Source organism: Perissodus microlepis, chromosome 3 (genome assembly GCF_051167445.1).
Source record: "Perissodus microlepis isolate ML-2025 ecotype Zambia chromosome 3, ASM5116744v1, whole genome shotgun sequence".
NCBI classification, from domain to species: domain Eukaryota; kingdom Metazoa; phylum Chordata; class Actinopteri; order Cichliformes; family Cichlidae; genus Perissodus; species Perissodus microlepis.
Window position 1 is genome coordinate 5,778,152 of NC_140463.1, and position 14,351 is coordinate 5,792,502.

The window sequence follows — 14,351 nt, forward strand, 5'->3', positions numbered from 1 at the left end:
TTATTCTCTAAAAGCTTTTAGTTTGAATATATTTTCAGTTCATTCAAGGCAGTGATGAAAGGCAATTTAGATATCCAGTGTTAAACTATGGAGAGGTGACAGCAGTGAAAGACAGATATAGTTCAGATAATACTAGTGAAGAAAACACAGTTATAGAAAATCAGGAGTTGTTACAGTGAGTAGAAGACTCAAATTATTTATGAAATATACTGTTTATAAAGACAGAATGAAATCAGGCACTGAGGAATGTTTGCTGATGTTTATAAGGTTAGTTAGTAGAGTTGCCAACCGTCCCGTAAAAAACTGAATCGTCCCGTATTCAGAGAGAATATTACGCGTTTCATATTGCGCCGAAAAGGAACACAGTTTGTCCTGGACTTCAGCTAGAATGGGAAAAGAAACAAGACACGCAAGTCCCGTCTCTTTTATTTGTTTATTACATGCTTTGCGCCAGAAAGATGAAACCGATGAATATATGAATGAATGTCTGTGAAGGTTCTCAGTCATCCAGGTCATCGTAGTCAAAGGAGCTTGCAAAGAAAAGCGTCTGGACTTCTTTAAGTTGCTTGAAGACGTTTCACCTCTCATCCGAGAAGCTTCTTCAGTTCTAAGGTCAAATGGTGTTTGACCAGTTTCACACCTTGGCTCAGGCGATTAGAGGATCATCAGGGGGTCCTTTTGTCCCTCTGCGGGGGGATACTCCCAATATGAATGAATGTTGCGCTAAACAACAGCAGCATGTTTAAGCTTGATCAGCTGTTGTTAGAATTTATTTAATATTAATTTCTAGTATCAGCTGATGTTTGCTGGAGCCACAGCTGTAAAGCTGCTGGTCATGATGTCGGTTTGGTTATCTGGTGAGAGGGAAACATGAAGATGAAACCAGGAGATGTCCTTACTGAATCATCAGAGCTGAACAGGTGATGGAGAAACAGGTTTACTTTTTAGGTGACATGAATGAGTTGAAGGGAAGTTATGAACTGTTTCTGAGAGACAAATAACACCAGGATTCTTTTCTAAGTAGCTGACAGCTAGTAACTGTGCAGGGGCGGGTCTAGCAAAGTTTTGCCAGGGGGCCAGGTAGGGCATTAACAGGGAGAGGGGGGCACAAAGAAATACTTTTCTTTCTTATTCTCATTTAAAATGTCTAGGTTTTATTAAATAATTATCTGAATCTTACAACCAAAGTTTTTATCTGAGATAAAATGTATAGAAATCATACATATACCAACAAGACTGTGTACATCACTGTCACAACAGCGTCCGTTTTCATTCAAAGGCTTTATGGCTTTAATACCTGGTGGGCCGCTCTCTAGTCAAAATGCCCAGGCAAATTTTTTTGTCCCAGTCCAGCCCTGGGCACGACACGCAGTGAATTAATCTGAGATGGTGCATTAAAAAAATAAAAGGCCGGGCCAGCGGTGCACATCGCAAATTAGCTCGCATTGACACATTAGTTGTGTCACTTCTTAATGACTTTATCTTAGCTAACAACCCCAACTACCAAATTCAACTTGTAATTAGCTAAAAATAACTTACCAGTGAGAGGGACGTTGCTAGCTGGCAGTTTTTTCAAGCAGTGTTGAAATTTCCACATTCTTACACTTCAAATGCTTCAGCAGCTGTCTGCTCAGCACAGCATCAGCACCACGGAAATACACGGATACATCTGTAGACTCGACACAGAATTCACAATGCGTCTTCGGGACTTTCAGGCGTATGGACCAATGTTTTCCTTTCTGATCAAACCAGAAAGCTTTAATGAGCAGCTGGATTTGTCTCACATTAACTGGCTGAGTTAATACCAGTTAATGCAACATTGAATTGCAGCTGATTGAACTGAAAACCTCGACTCTGTGTGAGTCAAAGTTTGCAGAACTATGAACGCAGCTGGAATCCGTAGCTGTGCGTGTTCATGGAGCTGCATTTTCACCTGCTGGACATCACTACCTGACAAGTTTTAGCCTAATTGTAACCCTGACACTAAAACCCCATTTTGAGCCTCAAAAATGCCTTTAAATGCCTTCAAAAATGTGAGGACCGGGTTGTGTGTCCTCACAAGTGAATGCTGATTCTCACAAGTATAGTAGAATGCAGATTTCGGTCCTCACAAAGATAGCTAGACAGGAACACACACACACACACACAACGAGGGAAATTAGGAAATGGCACACAGGAGGGAGACACAGCTGAACCTAATTAAACATGATGAGACAGGGAGGAAGCAAAACAGAATACATTGACAAAGAACACAGACTGTCAAAGTAAAACAGGAAACATAATACAGTGACACGGACCTGACACTGAGACAGAGACATGAACAGTGGGACATGAAAAAAGAGTAACACTGAACACAGGGAAAGCATATAAACAAAACCTAAGACTGGAAATCAGGAGGTAGTAAAGAACTTAGGGAGTGTGAGATTATTATGTCATCTTATGCCATATTATGCCCCTAATTAAAGATTGTGAAATTATTATGTAGTTTTAGTTTGCATTATTCTCCTGACTTAGAAGAAGGTGATAACTATTACATTTATTAGACTGATTTCCATTACATTAGACTGCTGATTTATTGTGAATGAATTACATTGTTTATGATGCATTATACTGCTGATTTATAAGGAATACTGTTTTCAGAGAGTCATGGTCTTATTTGTCTGATTAGAAAGAACAGAACATACTGCACAGGAAGCCAAGGTCATAACTTAGGCTCACTGAGAGAGAGAAATAATGTGGATGTTTAAGTTTTATGACTGTGGAGGGGGGGGCTGAAGCTATAAGAATGTGAGAAACGGTCAGACACTTCGAGATCAGGTGGACACCCTCCCGCGCTCATCTCCCCTCTGGATGGTTTATGCTCAAAAGTGTTGTATGGAATAATGAGAATTGTTGATTGAGCATTTATACACCGAGTGTTATTCTTCCTTCAGCCCAAAGATCAAAGAATTAGGAGTTTTAACAGGAGCTAGAAATACAGAAACAAAACGTAAGAGACTAGCAATGACACACAATGAAATCAAGGATTAATAATAATAGAAAACAGAAAACACTGGGTCACTGACCCAGGGCCGCGACACACAGTGAGCCTCTTATTATTCTCATTGATGATCAAGTGAAAGAGTGTTTGTATAAATGAGGTTTAGATTTTCAGTGGATAAAACTAAAATGGACATGTTCTATTTTCTAACACACTAGTCAAGCTTTATGTCAAGCTGTTTTCAATTGCATGTCGAGAATCAATACTTTGCTGTTATGGCTACAGTTGATGCTTTTGTTCAGTCTCCATCGGAGGAACTCTTGAATAGTTGTACTAAAGAACAACTCTTGAAACTTGCTGAACATTATGATGTCGATGTTGGAGATAAACGGTTGAAAGATGAGATTAAAGGAGTGTTGAAGGCTGCATTAGTAAAGAAAGGCGTGTTGCCAGGTAAAATGCAGACCTTAGTGGCTGAGGTTGATCAGTCTGTGTTCTCAACTGCCGTTGCTTTGTCTTTTGAGCAGCAAAAGGAGTTGTTACTCTTAAAAATGGAAAGAGACAAGCTGAGCATTGAGAAAGACCGTGTAAGGCATTCTTTAGAAAAGGAAAAGTTGGAGCTAGAGCAGTATCGGCTAGACCTAATCAAGGCGGGCAAGTTATCAGGTGGTGTTGAGGCTAAAGAGTCTTCTCCACAAGGAGTTGAAACTTTTGATGTCGTGCGTAATTTGCGCTTGGTGCCGAAATTTGATGAAAGAGAGCCAGATGCCTTTTTCTCCCTTTTTGAACGCATTGCCGAATTGGGAGGATGGCCAGAAGCTGACTGTGTGATTATGTTACAGTCTGTTTTGACTGGAAAGGCTCAGGAAGCTTATTCAGCACTCAGTGCAGTTGATTGTCGGAGTTTTGCTACTGTTAAAGATGCAGTTCTGAAGGCGTATGAGTTGGTACCAGAAGCTTACCGTCAACTTTTCAGATCATGGAGGAAGTCTGATAAGCAGTCACATATAGAGTTTGCGAGGGATTTAACTAAACACTTCAACAGATGGTGTTTGGCACTGGGAGTGACAACTTTTCAGGATTTATGTGAGTTGATGGTATTGGAGCAGTTTAAAGATTGTGTTCCTCCTGTGGTTGCCACTTACATTGCTGAACGGGAAGTGACAACAGTTTCTGACGCTGCTAAATTGGCAGATGAATATATCTTGGCACATAAGGGGCAGGTTGGTAGAAACTGTTTTTCAGTTGGTGCTCCTTCTAGAGCTTTTGGTCAAACTAAGTTTATGTCATCAGATCCTGCAAAGGCCAATGGTGGTGTGAAGCCCAGTAAGTTTGGTCAAGCATGCAACTACTGCCATGGCGATGGACACTGGAAAGCAGAATGTCCCTTGTTGAAAAGCAAGTTGGCGCGTACAGGCAAACAGGTTAAGCCTGCGGCTCTTACCATTCCTGCACGGGAAATTTCAGAAGTCTCTCGGGAGACGCCAGTTTCGCCTAAGTCTGACTCAGAGAGCTATTCTGGGTTTGAGGATTTTGTGTCAGATGGGTTTGTATCACTCCCGGGTGATGTTCATAAAGTTCCTGTAAAGATTTTGCGTGACACAGGAGCGAAGGATTCTTTTATCTTAGCTTCCATGTTGCCATTTTCACAGGTTACTGATACTGGTGAGTGTGTGCTTGTTCAAGGCATGGGTTTAACCACTATCTGTGCCCCATTGCATAAAGTCAGGCTGTCATGCAGTTTTGTGGATGATGATATCTGCCTTGGTGTTCGTCCTGCTTTGCCACTTGAGGGCGTACATGTGATTTTGGGGAATGATTTGGCTGGAAATCGAGTCTGGGCTGACAATTCTTTACCTGTTAAATCTAGAGTTCGGGATGAGTCCCATGAGTGTGAACAGGGTTTTTCTGACTTTGCAGATTGTGCTGTTACAAGGGCTGCAGCTAAAAGGGATGCAGAGCCTGTAACTCAAGCAGAAGAGTGTCAGGTTAAACCAGATTTGATTGTTCCTGAACATTTGTCAGTTTCCCAGCAAGAGTTAATTCAAGCACAGCATGCTGATGCTTCACTGACTGAGCTATTTCACAAAGTGCAACCTAGTGATGACGCTAGAAGTGCGGCCTCTGGTTATTTTCTGCAGAAGGATGTACTGGTCTGTAGGTGGGTTCCGCAAGGGTTGAACTGTGTTGGGAGTCCAGTTGTCCAGTTGTCCAGATTGTGGTTCTGACTAAATACCGTGACGAGGTGTTGAAGTGTTCTCATGACAAATCTGGGCATTTGGGAGTGACGAAGACTTATAATTACATCTTGCGCTACTTCTTTTGGCCACGTCTTAAGCGTGATGTTTCAGCTTACATTAAGACCTGCCATACTTGCCAAATTGTAGGTAAGCCAAATCAGTCTATTAAACCTGCTCCACTTTGTCCCATCCCTGCTGTGAGTAACCCATTTGAACATTTGATCATTGACTGTGTGGGCCCTCTTCCTAGATCAAAATCTGGTTCGAAGTATCTGTTGACTGTAATGTGCCAGGTTACGCGTTATCCTGCTGCATATCCGCTGCGTACCATCACAGCCAAGTCTGTGGTGAAGGCTTTGACACAGTTTATTTCTATATTTGGCATACCGAAGATTATTCAGAGTGACCAGGGATCAAACTTTTCGTCAAATCTATTTGCACAAGTTCTTGAGCTGTTGAATATTATACATAATAAAGCTTCTCCTTATCATCCACAGAGCCAAGGTGCTTTAGAGCGCTTCCATCAAACACTGAAGTCCTTGTTACGTGCCTATTGCACCGAAATGAGGAGTGACTGGGAGGAAGGTTTACCGTGGCTTCTGTTGGCAGCGCGAGAAGTGTGCCAGGAGAGTACTGGGTTTAGCCCAAATGACTTGATCTTTGGCCACAAAGTCCGGGGACCATTGACAGTGCTGTGCGATAAGTGGTTGTCAGGTGAACCACCAGTGAGCTTGATAGATTATGTTAATAGTTTTCGGCACAGACTGTATGTGGCAGGTCAGTTGGCCAAACTGAACCTTGAAAAGGCTCAGGTCAAGATGAAATATTTTTATGACCGGCGTTCTGTACCGGCGTTATGTAAGACATATTTAATGAAAATAAGGTAAAGCAACTTAAAGACAATTTAAAGGACATAACAGCCATAACTGAAACTTCCAAATGAACAAGATGGGTGCCAGAGAGAGAGTCAAAGCCAGCCACCCTGCTGGTTCAGTCAAGGTGTCTTTATATACACTGGGGCTGGCCTCTCAGGTGTGCTGCATCAATAATTGGGTCAGCTCCACCTACCTGCAAGAAACAGGTAAAAGAAAAAGCAAAACACAAGGCCAGCCCACTGGCCGTCACAACCTGGACGCCCATCCCCGGACACAAAGAACCACCAACGCACCGCCGTCTGAGGGAGTCCGCCACCGGCAGGGGAAGTGGTGGTGGGGGGAGATAGGCCTCCAAACCTTGGAGGGCCTGAGATGTCCCCAGAGAGGTGGCGTCTGATACCCAACCTGACATATAGACACAGACATACAGGCACACACAGATACAAACATCTATTCCCACCCTCATGTTCTCATATGCACTTACTCCACACTCAACCAACGTGGAGACAGACATAAAGAGATGCTGTATGCTGTATACACAATCACACTCCCCAAGCGTACTCTACGAACTGGGTCTAGGTACCCTTGCCCCTGGAGGGGGGAACTGCACCCAGACCCAGGTGGTGTTACCCTTTTCCCTGCGGTGGGGAGAAGCAGACCGCCCCGACTCCGCAGCATCAGGGAGGCCCCACATTCCAGACCCCAGTCGGACGGCCAACTCCTCCTCCTAGCCCCCCGCTCTAGCAGGCCGCAGAGAACGGGGGTGAGAGAAGACTCCAAACCTCCCTCCGCCCGCTCATTGTAGTGTTGATGCATGTGTGTTCTAAGGTGCATTTAAAACCCAGGAGGGCATGGAGCTACCTGCCAGAGAGCAGCAGGTAAGCGCATAGCCCCTCCTGCTAGCCCTCAATGTCTACGTGTATTTAAAATTGAGAGGTGGGCAACGACGCCAAGGGTGAGGTGTACACCCTGATGGTAATTTGGATTCCGTGTAGCGTGCCCACCCCCAAGATCCTATATGTATGTGTTATGAGAGTGTGAGTAATGTGAATGTCTAAGTTGTGAGATAAAATTGAGGCAGAGGCAGCCAGAAGGGGACAGAGGGGGGGGGGGGGGGGGGTAGCCTCCTCTGCACCCTGGTGACACAGCCCTACTCCAAGGCCCTGCATGTGTGGGTGATTGTGGTGGAGCGGGAAGAGGGAAGAGGGAGGCAGCTGGAGATGGGGAGGGAAGGAATGGAGGGGCAAGTGACCCCTCCCTGGGGCCAGCTCCCCCGCTGACCCCAGTAGGCACCCCCATACTCTGCGACCCGCCAGGGAAAGGGGGCCCAGGCCCATCCGGACCGGGGCCCAGTGCAGCAGCGCCGCCCGGCCCCACAGAGCCTGGGACAGCCCACCCAACCCCACCACAGAGAAAACTGCACCCACCCCATCATCCACTCATCTTCCAGACTACATAAGACAATAGACGCCAAGGCTGAGATCTTCCTCCGCCTCTCCTTTATCTCCCCCTCCTGCAGAGAGAGTTCCTGAAGAGAGGAAAGCTCCTGCAAGATGTGACAACCTCCCCCACCAGTTGAAGAGCCCCCCAGGCGGCTCGACGCACCGGCAGCACCCTGCGCCAGGGCTGGGCGCCCCCACCCCCACTAGGTGATGGAGCTGATCAAAGGAGCCCAGAGCAATTGATCTGATGTGGTGGCAGAGGCTGTATCAAGACTAATGTAATCTAATAGATAATTTCTATATTGGTTAGAATTAAGCTTATTTTTATTTTTCCAGTTCATGAGGACTGTTTTCTTGGCTATGCATAGGGCAGTGAAAACCATATGGGCTATATTCTTTTCTGAAGTGACATTATCTAAGCTGCCCAACAAACACACTAAAGGGGAAGTTGGAATGTTACATTTCAGACACTTTGATAAGTCTTCACATATCAACTTCTGAACTGGTGGGCAGAACCAAAGAGTGTGGATATAATTGTCCGGTGAATTAGTTTGGCAGTGTGAGCAGTTGTTGGTAGACGTAAAGCCCATCTTGAACATCCGATGACCTGTATAGTGCACTCTATTTGGTATTTTGTATTGAATTAATTGAAGACTGGGATTTCTGATTAGATGAAAGGTTTTTAAGCAAATCTGAGACCAGAAGTTTTGGTCTAAGTTAACTGATAAATCCGCTTCCCATTTTGCAATAGGAAGTGATATTGATTCATCTGTTTTAGAAAGCATTCTGTGTATTTTGGATAGTAATTTGGGGGTTTTAAGAGTAAGAAATTGAACCACACTTGGTGGTGTTTGTAGTTCAACTTGACCCGGTTTAAATTTATTTTTTACTATGGATTTAATTTGTTGATATTCTAAAAATCATTTCTTGTTGATCCCATATTGTGTAACTAGTCTGTCAAATGAAATAAATTCTGTTCCTTCTAGTATATGTTCTAAATATTTGATTCCTTTACCACTCCAATCTGGAAAGTTTATCATATTATTGTTTTGTAATATGTCAGGGTTGTTCCAGATAGGTGTACGTTTGCATGGGATTAATGAAGACTCCGTCAATTTTAGAAACTCCCACCATGCTGTCAGAGAAGAGCTGATGTTGATGCTTTTAAAGCATTCACCGTCACTCCTAAAACTTCCACAGTTTTTTTTTTTTTGCTCATAAGCAGAGAGTGCTTGCTGCGCTGTCCTTAGAAAGTATGACGAAACTATTGAGGAAAAAACGCAGCGTATATATTGTTTATCATGACTCTGGTTTTACGTGGCCTATCAACACAATTTATAAACTGGTATATATCACCTTGTTTACTTTGTCTTTAAGTGGTCACGTGATTGGCTTACCACGACTACTTTATTCTTCCTCAGTCAAACAGAAGCACTCATGCGATTGTTTTGCCCCCTTATCGCCAGGTGTTGTGCTAGACAGTGATCGTGATTATCGTCCGCGGGAGCGTGCGCAGCTGCTTAAAGCATTAGCGTCCAGATTACTTACAGTTACTTCCGTGCAACTGATATAAGATGCGGTAAGCTGAACACAGCTTCAACCGTCTGTTTGTTGAAAAATAGTAACGGACGTTTTCTTGTTAGTAACTGTAACGATAGGAATAGTAATTAGTTAGATTACTCGTTACTGAAAAAAGTAACGCCGTTAGTAACGCCGTTACTTGTAACGCCGTTATTCTCATCACTGTTAACCAGTTGCATGGTGCAGAAACAATCACCTCATAATGAACACAAAACGAAATGGATGATTGTGGATTTCAGGGGGAATAGGAGTAAACAAAGCACTGCTTACATGCTGAGAGTTGAGGGAGAAGACTGGAAATGTAACATTGACTACATCTACCAAGGAGAGAACAGATTCTACTTCGTGAGGTGTGTGCCAAGTGGCTGACGAAGATTTTCATGTCAAACAAAAATAGGGCCATCAGATAAAGTTTGGGAACTACTACTTTAATGTCTGCACCAAGATGCGGAATATTTTCTACAAGTCTCTTATGGAAATATCAATCTGCTTTCCAGCCATTTGTTAGGGCAGCAGCATTAGAGTCAGTGAGTTTTAAGTCACACTGGTAACACACTGGTAAAGAAGGCTGGCTCTGGAGTTCCTGGAGCTGTTTGTGCAAAGAAGAATATTGCACAAACTGCTAAACATAACTGAAAATTATTCACATACCGTAACACAGTGAGGAACCAAAAAACTGTTTAGTAAGAGACGTCTTCAAGTATGCTACAAGCGACAGAGAAACACCCTCCAGAACAACATGAGCTCATGAAATAACCCCCCCCCAAAAAAAACCCAAAAACGAAAGAAAACTCATTTCCCTCAGTTGAATAATAACGTATTTGTAATTAATTTCACCTCCATAATTTGTGCAGTCTATCTAAACCTAGTCACTAAGGTATACCTCTCTTGCACACAACACTGTGCCCTTGCCATGCGGTTTCCTCCTCTATCTCTTGCACCAATAAACCACTTCGATGCTGCCTTTTCTGCCTCTCTTCTGGTAATCTGGCTGGTAAGGGATTTTTTTTTTTCAAGCTTCCTGTAAAGCACAGATATTGGCCACAAGAAAGTGAGACTATATTGCTGAATCTAAAGACACAGCTGTAGTTCTTTTCTTTTCTTTTTTTTTACATACTTATATTTATACTGTGACATTGCATAAAATCTCACATAAATGCAGCACCAGAGTATAAAAACCTTAAGTCACTGATTAAATTGTTTGGAAGACTGAATACAGCTGTAGTGAGCATCTGTTATTCAAACATCGACAAAATATCTTACAACTAATGAACTATTATTGTTATATTGCCTGGAAAGGGCATTGTTCATAATGAAGGCCATCATTCTTCTGGTGGCTTCATTAACAGTGCTCCCTCCGATTTCTGCCACAGTCACACCTAAAAGAAAACCAGCACAGCTACACAGTAATTAGGCTCAATAATTTTGATGCTATTTGACTGAGAAAGGGTTAAGTATCAAAGTCAAACACTGTCTGATGCAAATGCAAAGAGCTAAATGACTGATCTATCAAAAGTAATGTCTTAAGGTTTGGCATGGCACAACTTATAACTATGTAATGTTTGTAGAACTTATTTTATTTTCAAAAATAGCCACTTTTGTGGAGCTCGCTTTCCACTCCATTGCATTGACCATGTTTGAACAAACACCAACATTCCTTGATCTTAACTGCTACTATAAAACACAGATTGAGGCATTAATCAGTGACTATTGTTTTTACATCATTATTATTTACCACTTCTTTCAAGAAGACAGGGCCTATCAGTTTTTGCTCCAATGCTTCCAAGTGAGTGACTGTCCAGAGGGGAAAAACAGCACCAATACTGTAATACTGCAGCAACTGGTCCATGACGTTGTTTGAGGAGAGACTGTAGCTTTCAACTGTGAACCCTCTGAGTCTCCTTAATGTCTTTCAGGAGGGTTAGAACACGTACAAACATGCTGGTATTAGTGGCTTGTACATGTCATCTTGGAACTGGTTGTGAAACCACTGGTGAAGGAGTTGAGGGTGGTGGTGGCTGAACAAATGGATGAGTGATGTTCAGGTGGGGAGTTTCACTTGAATGTCTGTTCTCCATCCCTGGTGGTTGTGAGGTCTCTGGCTGTTCTGCAGCATTGTCCCAATCCTCATCAGAGCTTGACTGGATCACTGGCCTTAAATTGTGTGGGGGGGTTTTAAATATTTTTTTTGATTCATTTTAGGTGCTGGTTAGTCCTACAGACTAAAAACATTAATGTATAGTGCGGCATCAAAAAGAGTCTAAAACAGATTTTTAAAAGTCAAAACGTTAAAGTTTTATTTTAAGATCATATCTAAACCTGGTGAGCAGCAACGGTCTGCTAAAGATACTGTCAGTTTGTTTTTGTTTCTTATAATCACCACAATAAATTGTTGCTTTTAAGGTGTTTTGAAGAAACATAATTACCTCCTTTTCTGCTTCCCTTTTCCCAATCTGCTTCCAGAATCTGACTCAGTCTGCAGACCAGAGGTTGCTTCAGACCTCCGCAGTTTCACCCTGGCATTTTCATAGTTTTCTGTAGTTGTCTGGTTCAATGTGCCCCTTTTTAACTTTGAGCACCCGCCCCTTTAAACGTCTCTGCACGGCCCTGGTTGCGCTTGTGAATCATGATTCACGAGTATTGAATGATTCGTTCACGAATCGAACATCACTAGTAATAACACATACGCCACCTGGGGGGAACGATAACGTAGACTAGATTCTCCCGATCGTTTACTCTTGCTGTCCTGTGAACAACATCGGCGTGGTGTTAATCGTTTGCTGTTTTCGCGATCGCGTCGCGCATGAGAATATCACCAGGTAAACACTTTTAAACATTTTGTTCTTCAACAGCATCAAGACTGACGTGACGAGTGTGTTTGAGATAACCTCACAAGTGTCACAGATGACACATTTGGTGTTTATTTGCTGTTTTGTCGGTAGCAGCTCCTGAAAAGCAAGTCTGCCACACATCTGTTCGACCAAATCCAGTTAATCTGGAACACCGGCTTAATGCTTCTATTAAAAATGGATAGCTGCGCTGTATCCGTGTTGTCTGTGCTTTCATCAATAGCTAATGAGAAAGCTGTGCGAGACTCTTCAGTCAGCTGTGTTGAAAGGTTCCCTGCTAGCTCCGTGACTTGGTCCGCGATGGCGTTTCTTGACAAACTAACATTTTGAAAAGTCTGTATCTGGTCGGGGCACACCTGCTCACACACCTTCAGCATGCACTGCTTCAAAAACGCTCCCTCCGAAAAAGAATTTGAAGCGCGGGCGATTTCTTCAGCCACAATAAAGCTAGCTCTCACTGCCGCATCGTTTTTGGCTTTGGCTTTTGTGAACATATTCTGCTGCCGTCGCAGTTTTTCCTTTTAATTCTTTGACTATTTGGCGTTTTTCTTGAATGCTAATTTTGGCATACTTGGCTCTGTGTTTGGTGTCAAAATGCCGATGTAGATTATACTCTGTGACTACCGACACTGCCTCATGACACAAGGCATAAATATGTATTCACCTTCCCATCTTTCTTGAAATAAGCCTTCCTTCTTTATCAATCTTTCTCTTCCTGGACATTTTGGGATCATTTGGGGATAGCTCTTTTCACTTGTCGCATTATTTAAACTGACTTCAGCGTGTTCATCACAATCATGGTGCTCTTCCTCAAGCGGTTTATTCTCAAAAGATTCAGAGTAAAAAATTAAGTCCTGATGATGCTCTGACTCATTCTGATGTGAAACGAGACGAAAATGCTCAATAACTTTCACAGCTATTTTCCTTCTCTTTGTCCTCTCAGATTGCTCCATTGCTTTCTGAAAGACAAATAGTATAAAAAGGATAAATGTAGTATTGTTCAGTCACCCGGGTAACAGCTTGGATACATTACACTAACTACATCAACAGGTCCTTACTCACAAATATTATTAGGGCCTGACAACTATCCAAAGCACATTTACATGTTATAAATCGTGGTTAATAAGGCTATCTTCTTTAATTTCATTCACTTTAGAATTTGGCTGTCACTTGTGTATCAGAAATATAGGAACAATCATCTTCTGGTGGGGATTTGTGCTGTTTGTCCTTTAGTTTAGCTTTAGATATTTAGAAGTCAATGTGGGCAAAGGTCTGCTTCTATATAATAAGCTCTAGTGCATCAATCTTTATTATTTTCAGCTCATGATTTATTTCCATCTTTCAGCAAAGCAGCCTTTGAACTATGCACAGCACCTGTAAAGGGAGTTTTTCCTGCCCATTGTTGCCAAAGTGCTTGCTCATAGGGGGCAATATGATTGTTGGGTTTTTCTCTGTATGTATTATTGTAGGATCTACTGTACAGTATAAACCCCCTTGGGGCGACTGTTGTTGTGATTTAGTGCTGTATAAATAAAACTGAATTGAATTGAACCATCTCTCAAGCTTACTCACAATTAGGGGTGGGTTTCAATAACAGATTGTCAGATTAAAATCGATTTTAGTTTGAATAAAGCGATATGGAATTATTGAAATCCTGAATTGACTTTTACATTTAAATATATTTTGGCAGAAACAACAGAATCTCAGCTCAAAACTCACAAACCTATTTCAACAACCACCAAACAGCAAAAACAGCAAATGAGAGCAGGTTTCAGCCCTGACTGTGTACATGCCGTCGGGTGAGAAAGCCAAAATCTCACTTATTCTGATGCTGCAGGTTTCATCACTCTGACCAAAATTCACTGAACAAGCAGCAGAAGAAGATCCAAACTACGCTTCACATTTGATAAACATTGTCATTAATTCCCTCTTACTTTTGCTGTTTTGCTTCCACTGCGATAAAATTAAACTTCCTGCACACTCTCTCTGTGTACGTAAAGAGCAGTTTCCCCATCTCAAATCTGTTTTCTGCATTATTCGCTTGCTTATCACCCACCAGTCTACCAATTTTTACAGCGCTGTCAGCTGTTGTTTTTTTTGTGGTTTGTTTTTATTTTTCAAAAATGAAGCTAATAAAGACAAGACTGCAGCAATTTTGGTTGCTGTGATAGTGGAAAGCCCCCCTAACCAGAACACACAAGCACGGGACTGCCCTGTACATTCAAATAAGTCATGTTCTTGGTTATAAAAGAAAATGCATGTCAGCTTCAATTCACGAAGCTGACATGCAGCTTTATTCCTCTTAAAAAATCAGAACTTAGTAAAATTGGTCTTGTAGAGCTGTTTATTAATACTAACCTTAGGAAAAAAAACAAGATAATGTT

At 42.3% G+C, this 14,351-nt stretch overlaps 1 protein-coding gene across 3 annotated transcripts in view; it reads left to right on the plus strand.

Annotated features, from left to right (window-relative positions):
• Positions 1–14,351, plus strand: part of LOC146389575 (uncharacterized) — a 90,029-nt gene that overhangs the window by 47,813 nt on the left and 27,865 nt on the right. The gene's annotated exons all lie outside the window — the stretch shown is intronic.